The 13,305-nt window shown below is 44.6% G+C and overlaps 1 protein-coding gene across 7 annotated transcripts in view; it reads right to left on the reverse strand.

Moving 5' to 3' along the window:
* FOXP1 (forkhead box P1) overlaps nucleotides 1–13,305 on the reverse strand; it is a 565,106-nt gene that overhangs the window by 284,426 nt on the left and 267,375 nt on the right. For 6 of the 7 annotated variants that reach the window (XR_008558876.1, XR_008558877.1, XM_054729759.1 and 3 more), the window contains exon 4: nucleotides 12,812–12,872. The exons of the other annotated variant lie outside the window; for it this stretch is intronic. The gene's annotated coding sequence lies outside the window, so the exon portion shown is untranslated. The remainder of the gene's footprint in view (nucleotides 1–12,811; nucleotides 12,873–13,305) is intronic. 7 annotated transcript variants of the gene reach the window in all.

The following is a 13,305-nucleotide window of genomic DNA, read 5'->3' on the forward strand; positions in this document are numbered from 1 at the left end:
TTGGCAGACACAGCACCAGCAGAAAGGAAACCCCGGCACCTCTCCGGAGGAGTCTCCGCCCTTCTCACTAAGTGCACATGAGGACCAAGGAGAGGCCTCACTGCCCGGCACACCTCGCACCCTCTTGTATGCAGTCCTCCCCGCTGTACAACGGCAGGTCGGCAGGTGCACTTCCTTCTGGTTTCGGAAGAGCCAGGTTCAGGTTGGTGGGAGGGATAAAAAAGCTGCGGCCGGGCCATGCACTCCAGCTCAGATTCCAGGAATTCCCTGCCTGCAACCAGGTGCTGGGAAGGAGCAAGTCCAGCGAAGGATGTGCTCTCCACCTAGCACCACTGTAACAGAATTGGATCCAACCTCCAGGCCAGGCCCAGGCCGCTCCTTTCCTCCTCACCCCTCAGCCACAAATGGAGCTGCTTTCCCCCGCTCTAAGCTCCTTACCTTCCTCAGCTTTAAGACCACTGTATTGTACCCCAGCACAAAACAATGGCTGATATTTTCATGCTATACCCACCCCCTCCAGTCTTCCTTGAATACAGCCCTAGGCTGACTCCATTATTTCAGTACCTGGGAACCAAGTTTCTGATGACAAAGTCTGTCCTTGGAACGGCAACCCTTTTGCTAATGGGGGGGCTATTGCTTGAAAAAAGGGCACTAATTGTGCAGCCCAGACAATGAGCAAAAAGAAAGAAAGAAAAAACAGAACTAGGGAAAGGAGGTAAGTAAATAATGATACAAAGTAATGAATGCACCTGCCAAATGTGTGCAAAGAAACACAGTGGAACAGTGCTGCCTGGGAGGGCGGATGGGGGGGAGGGCACAAGATGAGAAGAGGATGGTGCAGGGCGGCTGTGAAATCTGATGAACAGGGCTTGATGGGGATGGAAACCGCTTCCTATGCTCTTCTCCCCGGGGAGGCCGTCCCCTGCTCCTCTGGCCTGTCCACAGGAAGGAGTCTGCTCCCACAGGGGCTTCACCCTGCCAGTTCTCTGAGGACTCTCCCGCCAAAATCTGGGGAGAGATGAGCCCTCTCTAGAATCCTCTCAGTTTAATAATTCACACCTAAAAGGGTTTCTATATTAGTTTTTCTGCCTCCTAACACCCTGTGACCTCCCCAAGATCTGCAGAATACTTTATTCATCTTGGTGTTCTCAGGCCTATAGAGCTTAGCATACAGTAGGAGTTTGGGGCTTGTCAATTTTAACCGAATTACAAACAGAAATAGAAGACAGAAAAGAGTGAAAGCTGACCCTCAAGGTCCCCCAAGAAGCACGTGGCCAAGGCAAGCCTGAAAGCACATGCGGGAGGGTCTGGACTCTTGGAGCTGAGAAGTGGCCCGGATAGAGCTCTAGAGCCACTTGCCACCAAGGTGCCCGCTGGGAATGGGGCACCAGAGAAGGAAGCAGAGGGAGAAATGTGAGGAGGGGCTTTAGGGATTAGATCGTGGCCAGCCAGGCCTACCCCTGACCTATTCAGTCTCTTTTTGCTTAAGCCAGTACGGGCAGCAACTAAAACCATGTTCTCGGTGACATACAGACCATGGAAGTCTATCAAAACATGTTCTAGATGACACACAGACCATGGGAGTCTATCAATAACACATGTTCTAGGTGACACACAGACCATGGAAGGCAATCAATAACACATGTTCTTGGTCACACAGACCATGGGAGTCTATCAATAACACATGTTCTAGGTGATACACAGACCATGGGAGTCTATCAATAAAACATGTTCTAGATGACACACAGACCATGGGAGTCAATCAATAACACATGTTCTCGGTGACACACAGACCATGGGAGTCTATCAATAAAACATGTTCTAGGTGACACACAGACCATGGAAGTCTATCAATAACACATGTTCTAGATGACACACAGACCATGGAAGGCAATCAATAACACATGTTCTCGGTCACACAGACCATGGGAGTCTATCAATAACACATGTTCTAGGTGACACACAGACCATGGGAGTCCATCAATAAAACATGTTCTCAGTGACACACAGACCATGGAAGTCTATCAATAAAACATGTTCTAGGTGACACACAGACCATGGGAGTCCATCAATAACACATGTTCTAGGTGACACACAGACCATGGGAGTCTATCGATAACACATGTTCTAGGTGACACACAGACCATGGAAGTCTATCAATAACACATGTTCTTGGTGACACACAGACCATGGAAGTCCATCAATAAAACATGTTCTCGGTGACTCACAGACCATGGAAGTCTATCAATAACACATGTTCTTGGTGACACAGAGACCATGGAAGTCCATCAATAAAACATGTTCTAGGTGACACACAGACCATGGGAGTCTATCAATAACACATGTTCTAGGTGACACACAGACCATGGGAGTCCATCAATAAATGAGCATTGGTAAGAGACAAATCACAAAAGTTGTTAGTCTGAAGCGAGAACGTGGTTGATCTGGGCTGAATCAACTGTTTCTTATCACTGGGTTTTGAAATCAATCAGCTATCCCACCTGATTTCACATTTACTAAGAGCGAGGCTTTAAAAGAGAGATCACAAAAATCCAGTATCCGGTCTTTTTTAGCAGGCTTGCTGCCCTTGAGGTTTCCTCTTTGGCATCTAGGAACAACTACGTCTAAAGGCCATTATACTCACATACAGCTCAACAGTACACACAGGAAACGGGGGAAATTAATTCCAACCCCCACAAGCCAGCTTCCCTTCCCAGAGGGACCTCTGGTAGCAGAGTCTGGTCTCTTTTCCAAAAACTTCTACACTTACAATCATATGTGTTTTGTATGTGCACTGGTTTCCCCCTGTCCTCCGGACAGACATTTAGGGGATTGCATTGCTTTTGCTCCCACAAACAATGCTGCAAGTTTCATCCCTGTACACACTACAGTAGCCGATGAGTAAAAACCCTTGGAAGCTGATGGCTGTACTGCAGTTGTGACCTGAGTCAACAATCTTACGGCTAAAAAATAAATCCCATTACCTTTCACATGCACTCTAGCTGGGCTTCCTTGTTTAAATTCAATCCTTATACCTGAGGATATGTTGTTGGTGTTTTATTTTATTGATTCTATACAGAGAGGAAGGGAGAAAGAGAGAGCAATATCAATCAGCTGCCTCCTGCACGTTCCTGGACCAGGGATTGAACCTGCCACCTGGGTATATGCCCTGACTGAGAACCGAACCCATAACCTTTTGGTGTACAGGACGATGCTCCAACAGACGGCTCCCTGGGCTTCCTGCTTACTGGCCTCTCTCTGGTGGGGTCTGGTGATCAGATGCCCTTGAGGAATATTGTAAACAAACAGAGGCACAGCTCTGGGGTATCAGCTGATACCCACTGCAGCAGAACCCAAACAACAGGCAAATATTCCCCCCACCCTTTTTAAAATCAGTCAATTTTATAGACCTTTGAGGAAGTCATTTGGGCCTACATCTGAAGAAACACACTTGTCTGCTGGGTACGTCTCACACCCAAAAAACAGAAGCACACATGTCACTGTCCCTTCACAAAGAGGGGGAAATGTTCTTCCTTCACCCAATCCTTCCTTAATGGTATTTATTATCCAAGTAGGAACAACACATTTTTTTTGTTATTTTACTTACAATTCTGAGATGCTTGAAGATTTGGGACCAGCCTGAGAAATCTCAAAAATAGTCAACTGTGTTTCAGAATTTTTGAGTAAGCTAGAGTCTTTGATCCTTTTAGTTGATTTGAAAGATGGATGAACCCATAGAAGACTACCTATATTAGTCTAAGGTAAAGGTGATAGACTAACATGTGGCTTAGGCACAAACTAATACTTTACTAATCTAGAGATTATGCTAACCACATCAAGCTATAATGTACTTCAGATGATTAAAAATAACATATTTCAAGTTAGAGATGCAAGTATATCCCCCTTTTGCCCTGTCGTTGTTTTAGACTTAAAATCTGAACCATCGGATGAGAGATTGACTCAAAAGGGCAAAGTGCGCAGGATCCCTTTCTATAGCAGTGAGTTTTTCTCTGCTCACGTTCCACAGCTGCACCGTGACCCCTGGCCACGTGGGGCAGCAAGGCATGGAGGCACGTGTGATGACCTTAACAAAAAAGAGTGCTGAACAGGCACTATTCCTGGAAAAATCCTTCTAAAGGCCTAATTTCCATAGCAGACGGGTAGTACAAAGCCAGTATCTGTTCGAAGAGATTCAAATATTTTTGACGCTTGTTACAGTTGACTATGATTTCCGTGCTGACAAACCCAACAGTCAGTTCTCTGCCATCGCTGTCCTGGACTCCTGCATCGCTTCCCGCTGACTATGCCCCTCCTCCAACAGGCTCGGCAGCGGCTCCGCTCACCCCACAGCACTGCCTTCCATGGGCCTCCGTCTGGTGCCTGTGCCCAAGCCTCTCAGTGGTGCTGGCTTCAGAACGCACACCTTGCAGCCCATCTCGTCTTCACCTACACCCTGGCTTCCTCAGTGAGCTCCTCACTCTCGTGCCTGTGCACATCAATCCCGTGTTTAGAAACCCTCCCCGCGTGGCCCTCCGAGGGCTTTTCCAGAGCCACGTGTCCGAACACTCAGCTGACATCTCAACCTGTATGAATGACCAAGAGCTCAACCTCCCACCTCTACACCCGCCTCCTGGTCTCCGCTGCTTCCCTCCTCCGCTCTGGACAGTGACAGCTTGCCCCAGTGCTAGCCATGCTCCTGAACACGCACTGCCTTGTGAACGCCAGCTTAGCAAGAATCCTACCAGCTCAGCTCCACCGGAAGCCCACCCCCATCTCTGGTCGCCCTCTACCTGATCAAGTCCTATCCTCCTGTCCTCCACACCCCCAGGATGTTGACGCCTGTGCACCTGTCTTTTGGTGGTGGTGGTTAATTCTCACCTGAGGATATTTACCCATTGATATTTAGAGAGCAAGGAAGGGAGGGGGAGATAGAAACGTCAATGTGAGAGAGACACATAGATTGGTTGCTTCCTGCAGGGGCTCCAACCAGGACTAGGGATCAAGCCTGCAAACCAAGGTACGTGCCTTTGATGGGAATAGAACCTGGGACCCTTCAATCCATGGGCCGATGCTCTATCCACTGAGACAAACCAGCTAGGGCCACCCTGGACTGTCTTAATCAAGAATTCTGTAGATCCCTTTAACCTGGACCCTCCCCTTCCCACTGATCATTTTTCTCTTAACAATTTTCCAACCCCTGCTCTCATGTTGCTCCCATGCTATATTCGGAGTTGAGCACAATCTGTCTCTCACATTGAAAATCTCTCTGCAGCGTGCCCTTCACCTTCTGCGAGGGTCCTGCATAAAGCCTGATTTCCCATCTTTAACAAGTGAAAGTGGGTTCTTTTCATCCCCTCACCCCGCACTCTACAGGCTTCCCTATTCCAGTGAATGGCAGTTCCACTCTCCAGTACAGCCTGAAGGCAAACCTGTTCTGCCTGACTCTTCTCTTTCTACCCACAAGCCAAACACCAGGACAAAAATCCCAGGAGCCATCCTCGATGCAATTCTTCCAAACTCCACCAAGAAATCTTTTGGCTCTACCTTCAAATAAATTTCAGGTTTAGCCACCCTCCCCACCTCCACCACCATCCTGACCCTGGCCATCATCATAGCTCCCTGGATTGTTCCAGCGGCCTCCTAACAGGTCTTTGTGCCTACCATCTCACCCACCCAGAGTCTAGCAGCAAAACAGCTCCCAGAGTCAGATCCTGTCCCACCTCAAAGCCCACCAAAGTCTGCACATTTCACTGACAGACTAAGTCCCATCAGCCTTAATCAACGCTCGGCTCGGTCTGGCCCTGCTACTATGGCCTTCCTTCCTTCCCCTCCCCCACGGGCTGGCTTTGCCAGCGTGCTCTCCTTACAATATGCTCCCCTTTGTTCAAAGTCACTGACTATTTGCAGTGGGAACCCCTTCCCTCACGTACCCTCCTCTATTTTCTCCACAGCACTCACCCTCATATTTATTTATTACAGTCTCCTCCAGTTCCCACCCCACAGAGCCTGAGCAGAGGCTCTGCTTGTCGCTGTCATTTCCTGCTATACTCTCCATCATCTGAGCACGCGGTCTAATAGAAACACAGTGCTGGCCACATATGTAACTCTAACCACACTGAAAAAAGTAAACAGCAACAGTTGAAATTAATTCCAAGTTATTTTACTTAACACAATATATCCAACATATAATCATTTCAATGCATAACCAATAAAAATAATTATTCAAATATCTCACATTCATTTTTCCATACAAAGTCTTCGAAGCACTTTGGGAATTTTCCACAAACAGCACATACATGTCAAGTGCTCACAGCCACATGTACCTAGTGGTTTCCATGTTGGCAGGAAAGGCTTATTCTACTCCATTGTGTGTTTATTAATTGCTTTAAATACTTTTGGGCACAACCCACTAAATTGAGGTCCTGACCCACAAATGGATCCCCATGCCCACTTTTGAAATCACTGTTCTAAATAAGCTTTAGGTATGTAATCTGAAATGAGTGACACTTCCTCTGGCCTCCAGGGAGTGCTCCGGACCTGGAAAGGGGAACAGACTTCCCAGGAGAAGAGGCCTGAAGGGCAGGGGAGGAACTGAAGACCATGATCATCAGGGACCAAGGTCAGCAGAGTGCAGCGAATGATGCCAGGCTCCTTTCCACTAAAATGTACTTTAAATTAACTCAGTGCACTGCCCGATAATTAACAAACATCTGACTACCTATGATTATACACTACATACATAAACCACTCAAGGGGAGATCTACACACTTTTCACACGTCAAAAAGTGCATTTGAACTGAGTAGAAAGACGTCAAGTTTTTCATTTTTCTCTCCCAACCCAATGCCACTGACATGGAGGTACAATAGCTTAGATCAAGGAAAGAGAGGTATAACGATTAATCTTCATTTTTCATTTTTACAGAATTCCACTCACCAACAGCCTTTGAAAAAGATACCATGAACTTCAAATCCAAACTTAGCCCTGGGCAGAAAGGGCCAACTTTTTAAATGGCCCCAAAATAAGGACCCTCTCATCAATCTGCCATGTGCTCTTTTAAGTTCTGGATGTTAGCGGAAACCAGGGTGTGCAGGTGAGGTCTCACAGATGTGCTGCCCTAAACGAGTATTGTTGTTGCACAGTTAGGCCCAAGTTTCTTCTTGAGGTTTCTGAATAACCAAAAAGGGGCGATAATCCCTGCATCTGCTATGCTGTTAAGTTGTCACCTGAGCTGAGAACTCCTTGATAAGATGCTCAAAGTGAATCTTATGCAGCTGGAATATTAGTGACCTGACCAGATGGAAGAACAAAAACATCATTTTGAAAAAATGAATAAAACCATTTGTTATTTGGTTTTATATTTTTTTATTGTTCAACTGTGCAAAATATGGCTACCTGGTAATTGCGGCAAATATTGCCTTTACTACTAAGTGTGCCTCATGTACATTTCAGCACGTGACTTACGCCTGAAAAGGAACTCTATTGAGCATGTTTCTCTGGAAATCAGTATTTAAATTGTTTTCTTTGAAAGTGACACAGGAAAGACAGCTCTTGCTCACAGGGTAACTTAGTTCAGCTTATGGTTAACGATGTTTAAAGACAGCTAACTTAAAACGCAAACACTTAAATTCTAAAGTTTAACTGTTGAGAGACCAAGTCAGTTCCATGGAAATATAAAAAACATGGAAACAGTCATTTTGCCCACATGCCATCCCGTGTGAGAGTATTTTTTTGTGTCCACCATTTTGTTAAATGTAGAACTAAGAACTCAAACAACTTTGAGGTTGTAAAACAGTTAAACATTGAAAAGCTTTGGATGAACCTTGAAAACATTATGCTAAGTGAAAAAAGTGAGTCCCAAAAGACCACAGAATGCATGATTCACTTTATGTAAAACATGCAGAATGGGTAAATCTCTACAGAATGAACGTAGATTAGTTGTTGCCAGGGGCTGGGTTGGGGGTGTGGCTGCTAATGGGTACGGGTCTCTTTCTGAGTGATAAAATGTTTTAAAACTACATTGTGATGATGGATGCAAACTCTGTAAATGTACTACAAACACTAAACAGTACACTTTACATGGGCGAACTGTATTGTGTGTGAACTATATTTCAATAAAGCTATTACTAAAAAATTGACATGCCTGATAACATTCACAAAGGCATTGGCATGAAAGGTACAAGAAAATCAAATTAATCCAACATAGCATCCATTTAATGCTGTATTACATGCCCCAAGGCCCTGGTCTCCCTGTTGGAGAGCACATTACAGAGCAACCAGTACCTGCCCTTCCTGCACTTGCCATCATCCTTCCTGATGGCTGGCTTCCTCTCTACCATGAGCCCTCTGAGGACTGGGGACAGAATGGCGCCCTCTCTCCACAGTGCTATGAGCCAGCACCTGGCACACATCACCAATTAAAAGCTGCAGTAGTTGCTGAAACCGGTTTGGCTCAGTGGATAGAGCGTCGGCCTGTGGACTCAAGGGTCCCAGGTTCGATTCCGGTCAAAGGCATGTACCTTGGTTGCGGGCACATCCAGAGTAGGGGGTGTGCAGGAGGCAGCTGATCGATGTTTCTAACTCTCTATCCCTCTCTCTTCCTCTCTGTAAAAAATCAATAAAATATATTTAAAAAAAAAAAAAGCTGCAGTAGGAGCTCATGCATGCATGTAGCAGTATGCACATCCATATGAATGAAGGAAGGAATGACTGAACGAATGCAATTTTTGGATTGAGGCAATTCAACCAATCAAGTTGATTTGTACTATCCTCTTAAATCTGTTCTCCAATTCTCCCACACTTGTGGCCACCCAGATAGAGACATTTTCCCAGCAGCCACTGCAGCTTCTTGTGACCATATGACCATACTCTTTCCAATTAAATGTCAATGGATATAGTGTGTGCAATTTTTAATTCATTTGCTTCAAAAAAATTCCTGGCTTGGACTTAACTGTGCTTCAGCCACGTAGATAAGGCCGAGCCCTGAAGAGGACAGCACAAGAGGGAGAGGCCGCCCTCAGGCCAAACCAGCCAGCTGCTCTATGAGAGAGAAGTGAGCTTGAGGTTTAGTTAGGCCATGGTGTCTAGGGCTCCGGGCTCCATCGGCCGCGTCTTTGCCCTGACTGGTACAGCCACATTGGCGTGTGTGGGGGTGGCGGTCGGAGAAGCAGGAGGGCTTCCGTGCTTAAGGAACTGCCTGCTAATTTCCGCCGATGGCAGCCCAGTGGAGACGCTGTCTCCCAGTGTCTCCAGAACAGCTTCATGAATTAATAGTTACACAATTCAAATGCTGAATGTTGCAAAGAGGTCATTTTGAATGGATTTAACTCGGAATATTTTCATTATGTAAATATTTACATCACATACATATACACTTTCCAAAGAACCAATGAATACATTTTAAATGGCTAAATAGCAAATTTTAGCTTTTTTGTAACCAAGAAATAATTTGCAATGTGTAAGACACAGTGAGTAGTATCTATAAGGATGCATTATAACTTCTTGATCTAACAACAACAACAAAAAAGTAGCTCAAATTGGGGATGGGAGAAAAACTACAAGGATAACACATTCCTTTACATTGGTTCACTTTCTCTCAAATAAGTTGACTATTACAAAAATGAACCAACAGATAAAATGTGAACTCTGAAGATGTCTGATGTTTTAAAATAACCATTGAATTGTAATATATATGATCTTGACTATTATCATTGACTCCCAATGCCATTCAGAATTGAATACAAGATGGTGAATTTGAAGTAAAAATGCATGTGGGTGAATTGCCAATGGTAGTGGGAAACAGGGAGGAGCTGATACACACAGCATTATTAACTCACCAAACCAAGGGCCACCACAGCAGGGCATCCGTGATTGTGACCAGGGCCAGCTGCCTCTTTCCTTCTGCCGGGGCTTCCTAGGTGACCTGGGTGAGTTACCATTCATCTGTGGGGCCACTTGCCCAGTTTGTAAAGTGGGGATTGTAATAACTGCCGGCTACCTCCCAGGAATGCTGGCAACCAGACCCATTTGATAAAATGTTCAGATCTACTGGAAAAAATTGTTAGTATCACTACCAAGTATGATGACTGTTACTTATGATTCTTCAGACCTTTGTAACTAAATTTGAAAAATGGCTTCGTCTGGTTTTCTGAGTTTGCCTGACCACTCTCATGCACACAGCCAGTTGTTCCCATCATGCGACTGCAGGCAGATTTATCTGCATCTTTGCTGACAGTCAATGATCGCCAGATTTCAAATCCGGCCATGGCGTTTACTAAGAGGCTCCTGGCATCTGGGATCGGCATCCTCCTCGCAGTGTGGAGGGCAGGGCTGGTTTCTGCCATCACTGGCAGCATGCTTTTATGTCTGCTTACGGTCTACTCACTGCGAAGAAACAATGATCATTCTATCCACTTCATATATGTTTTTCTAGATTTTATATTTATAACAAGGCTTTTTTTTTGCCTTACACATAAGAGATCAAGATATGTATGGATTAGTTTTAAAGGATCATTGACCTTGTTAAAAGGTAAAAATTTCATGTCATTTATTATTTATTTGAGTCCAAATACCTTAACTTGTTTCTAAACAAGTATTTTTTAATGAGTCAAAACTCAGATAAGAATTGATATTGCAGAAGTAAAATAAAAAGTTAAATAATGAAATGCTAACTGGGGGTAGAAAAAAATCAAGTTTATTTTAAAATACATCAACAACAAAATGTTGTTTCAACAAAAAAGTTGAAATTGAAAAAACTACATAGATTGAGCACAAACTCTTACTCTGAGCTTCCTAGCAGTCAAGTCAAAATAAAAATTATGTGAATTGGTTATTCAGCTCACTCTGTGTCAAAAAAGGAGGCACAGAAGGACACTTTTTCTGTGTTCTTGAAATTTAAGAAGGGTTCCTTATTTTCAGAATATTGTATAATACATTATGTTCTTGACAGTAATTATAAAGAAAACATTTTTGGTAATATAATATTGAATGTCAATTGTAATTGAAAAATAAAAGTTTTTTCAAAAGAAAGCATTTTTTTCTCTTAGTCAACACTGATAACAAATTTAGGAAACTTTTTTTTATCCCAACATTCCCGTAACTCGTGGTATTTTTAACTTTGAACAACGTTATAGAATTAGGCAAAATCACACTGCACACATTCAGTCATGTCCATTTTCAGGTCATGCGTGTAAGCATGGTCATAGTCAAGACATCAAGTCAGAAGAAAATCATTCATGCTCACGGGTGATTGCAAAATAAAAATGAAAACCTCCTGATGAAGCCCTATTTGAAGCTGTAGGGCCAACACAGCTCTCTGTCCAACCACTTTTTCAGCTTTAATCCGAACCCTCGCCTCACTAGAAACCTTTGCGAACAGCAGGAGATGAGTTAGACGGACTGGGTGTCGCAGGAGAAGCTGGGGCTGAGAGCTCAGGGTCCCAGCCCAGGGGGCGAGGAGAGCTGAGCTGAGGAGCTGACAGCAGTGTGGCCCACACTGCATTGACCGGTGGCCCCTCACGGGCAAGTCTGCAGTCTTGCGAACAGACTAAGCTTCATTGTTAAGATTAGAAACTGAGTCTCAGCAAAGGAAGGGCTTTTGGCAAAAGCCGAGCTCTCACTTGGTGAGCACACGGCTGGCCCGGCCGCCGCGGGGCACTGTCCCCGCGGAGGACAGCTGAGTGCTCCCACTAGGGCTCCACTCACACCACAAAGGTGGTGAGATGAGGCAGGCTGAATTTTTTGGCCCAAATCAAATGTGCTGAAACGCAAGTTTAAAAGCAAATCATCACCTTTGTAAGGCGTTCTAGAACCCAGCACCCTGGGTGAGATGTAAAACAAGCCGATGCAAGAATCTGTGCCATACGAAAGGCCCACAACAGGCCTGCCCCACTGCGGGGCGAGGCGCCTGAGCCAGACTCAAACCAACGCGGGCCTGGCAAACTCACGCAGCCAGGCCGCCGGGGCCTGTTCGGAGACACACACAAATCTGCCGCTTGGCATGGAACACTTAGTGGCCATAATTCAAAAACAAAATGAAGACACCACCTGAGAAACATGAGATGTTAAAATGACCAGCAAGATTAACTTGTATGTGATGAGATATGTACTTGAGGAATCAAAAAAAACACAAAACATGTAGCGTCCATAATCACTTCAAGCAGAATGCTTTTTGTCCCCTCCCAAATGTGAATCTGAGAAAATTCACTGAGTTTTAACTCATCAAGCTACACGAGTCTCCTGGGAAACTTCCAGTTTAGAATCAAGTGCTCATTTGCTTTTCAAGCAAGACCAAGGAACCAGGCAGTCTCCTGCTGACATCACAGGGATGTGCCCACGCCGACCCGCAGTTACAGCAACGTGGCATGTTGCTATGGCGCCTGACAATTAATTTCTGAAAGAAGGTGATTATGAAGCCGCCAGATGAACATCAATTTGATGACACCACTTCAGCTCAGAACACTGACACGCGTTACTCTAATTAGTAGCAAGTTCATTTTATGAAATCACCACTTTTGTGATGTGAATATGCCTAACTTTAATCTAATTCAACACCCTTCCATCCCCCCCAAAAAAAGTTCAGCTTCAAAAAAGGGGAAAAGTTTGATATTTGGAGGACAAATATGACGCTGTGGACCATTTCTTAAGGGATCTTTTCTTTAACGACCTTCCAAAATATGCTACATATATACTTACACACAAATAAATACATATCTACTTGATAAATATGTAGATCAGAAGAGAACTGAATTAAGACGCTTAAAAGGTGACAGCTACCACCCTACACATTGTCCCACTAATCGTATCTGCATTTACCTTTTGTGGCTTCTGTGAAGCAATCTTCAGTTACAGTCACCTCAAAAGGTCACTTCTTACCCTGAAAACAAAAGAGAACATCAAAATCTGAATGTCAAGAGAAAGTAGCAACCACCTCTCTTGCCTGGGAGATTCAAGAAAAACAACAAAGGGACTCAGTTACGTTCAATGGCAGGAGACTTTCAGAGTTACTAAAAACAAGTCCCAAGACCTCGCTTATCTGAACCACATGCCTCTGAGCTCTTCAAGACAACAAGACAGCTCCAATGGAAAAATTCGAGGTGAAACGTTTCAAATTTTGCTTGTGAACTTTTTCTTGTCTTGCTGTCTGTCCATTTATTTTCACGTGGAATAATGCATGACTCACGGGTCTTTGTTTGGAAACCAGACTGCTATTTGAGCGTGTCTGTTTGGTTACCATCCACAACTTCGAATGCACTGACGGTAGGCTCCTCACTCCCCTCTGGAAGAGAGCTCTCACAGACAAGCTGCTG

Source organism: Eptesicus fuscus, chromosome 18, assembly GCF_027574615.1.
Source record: "Eptesicus fuscus isolate TK198812 chromosome 18, DD_ASM_mEF_20220401, whole genome shotgun sequence".
NCBI lineage: Eukaryota > Metazoa > Chordata > Mammalia > Chiroptera > Vespertilionidae > Eptesicus > Eptesicus fuscus.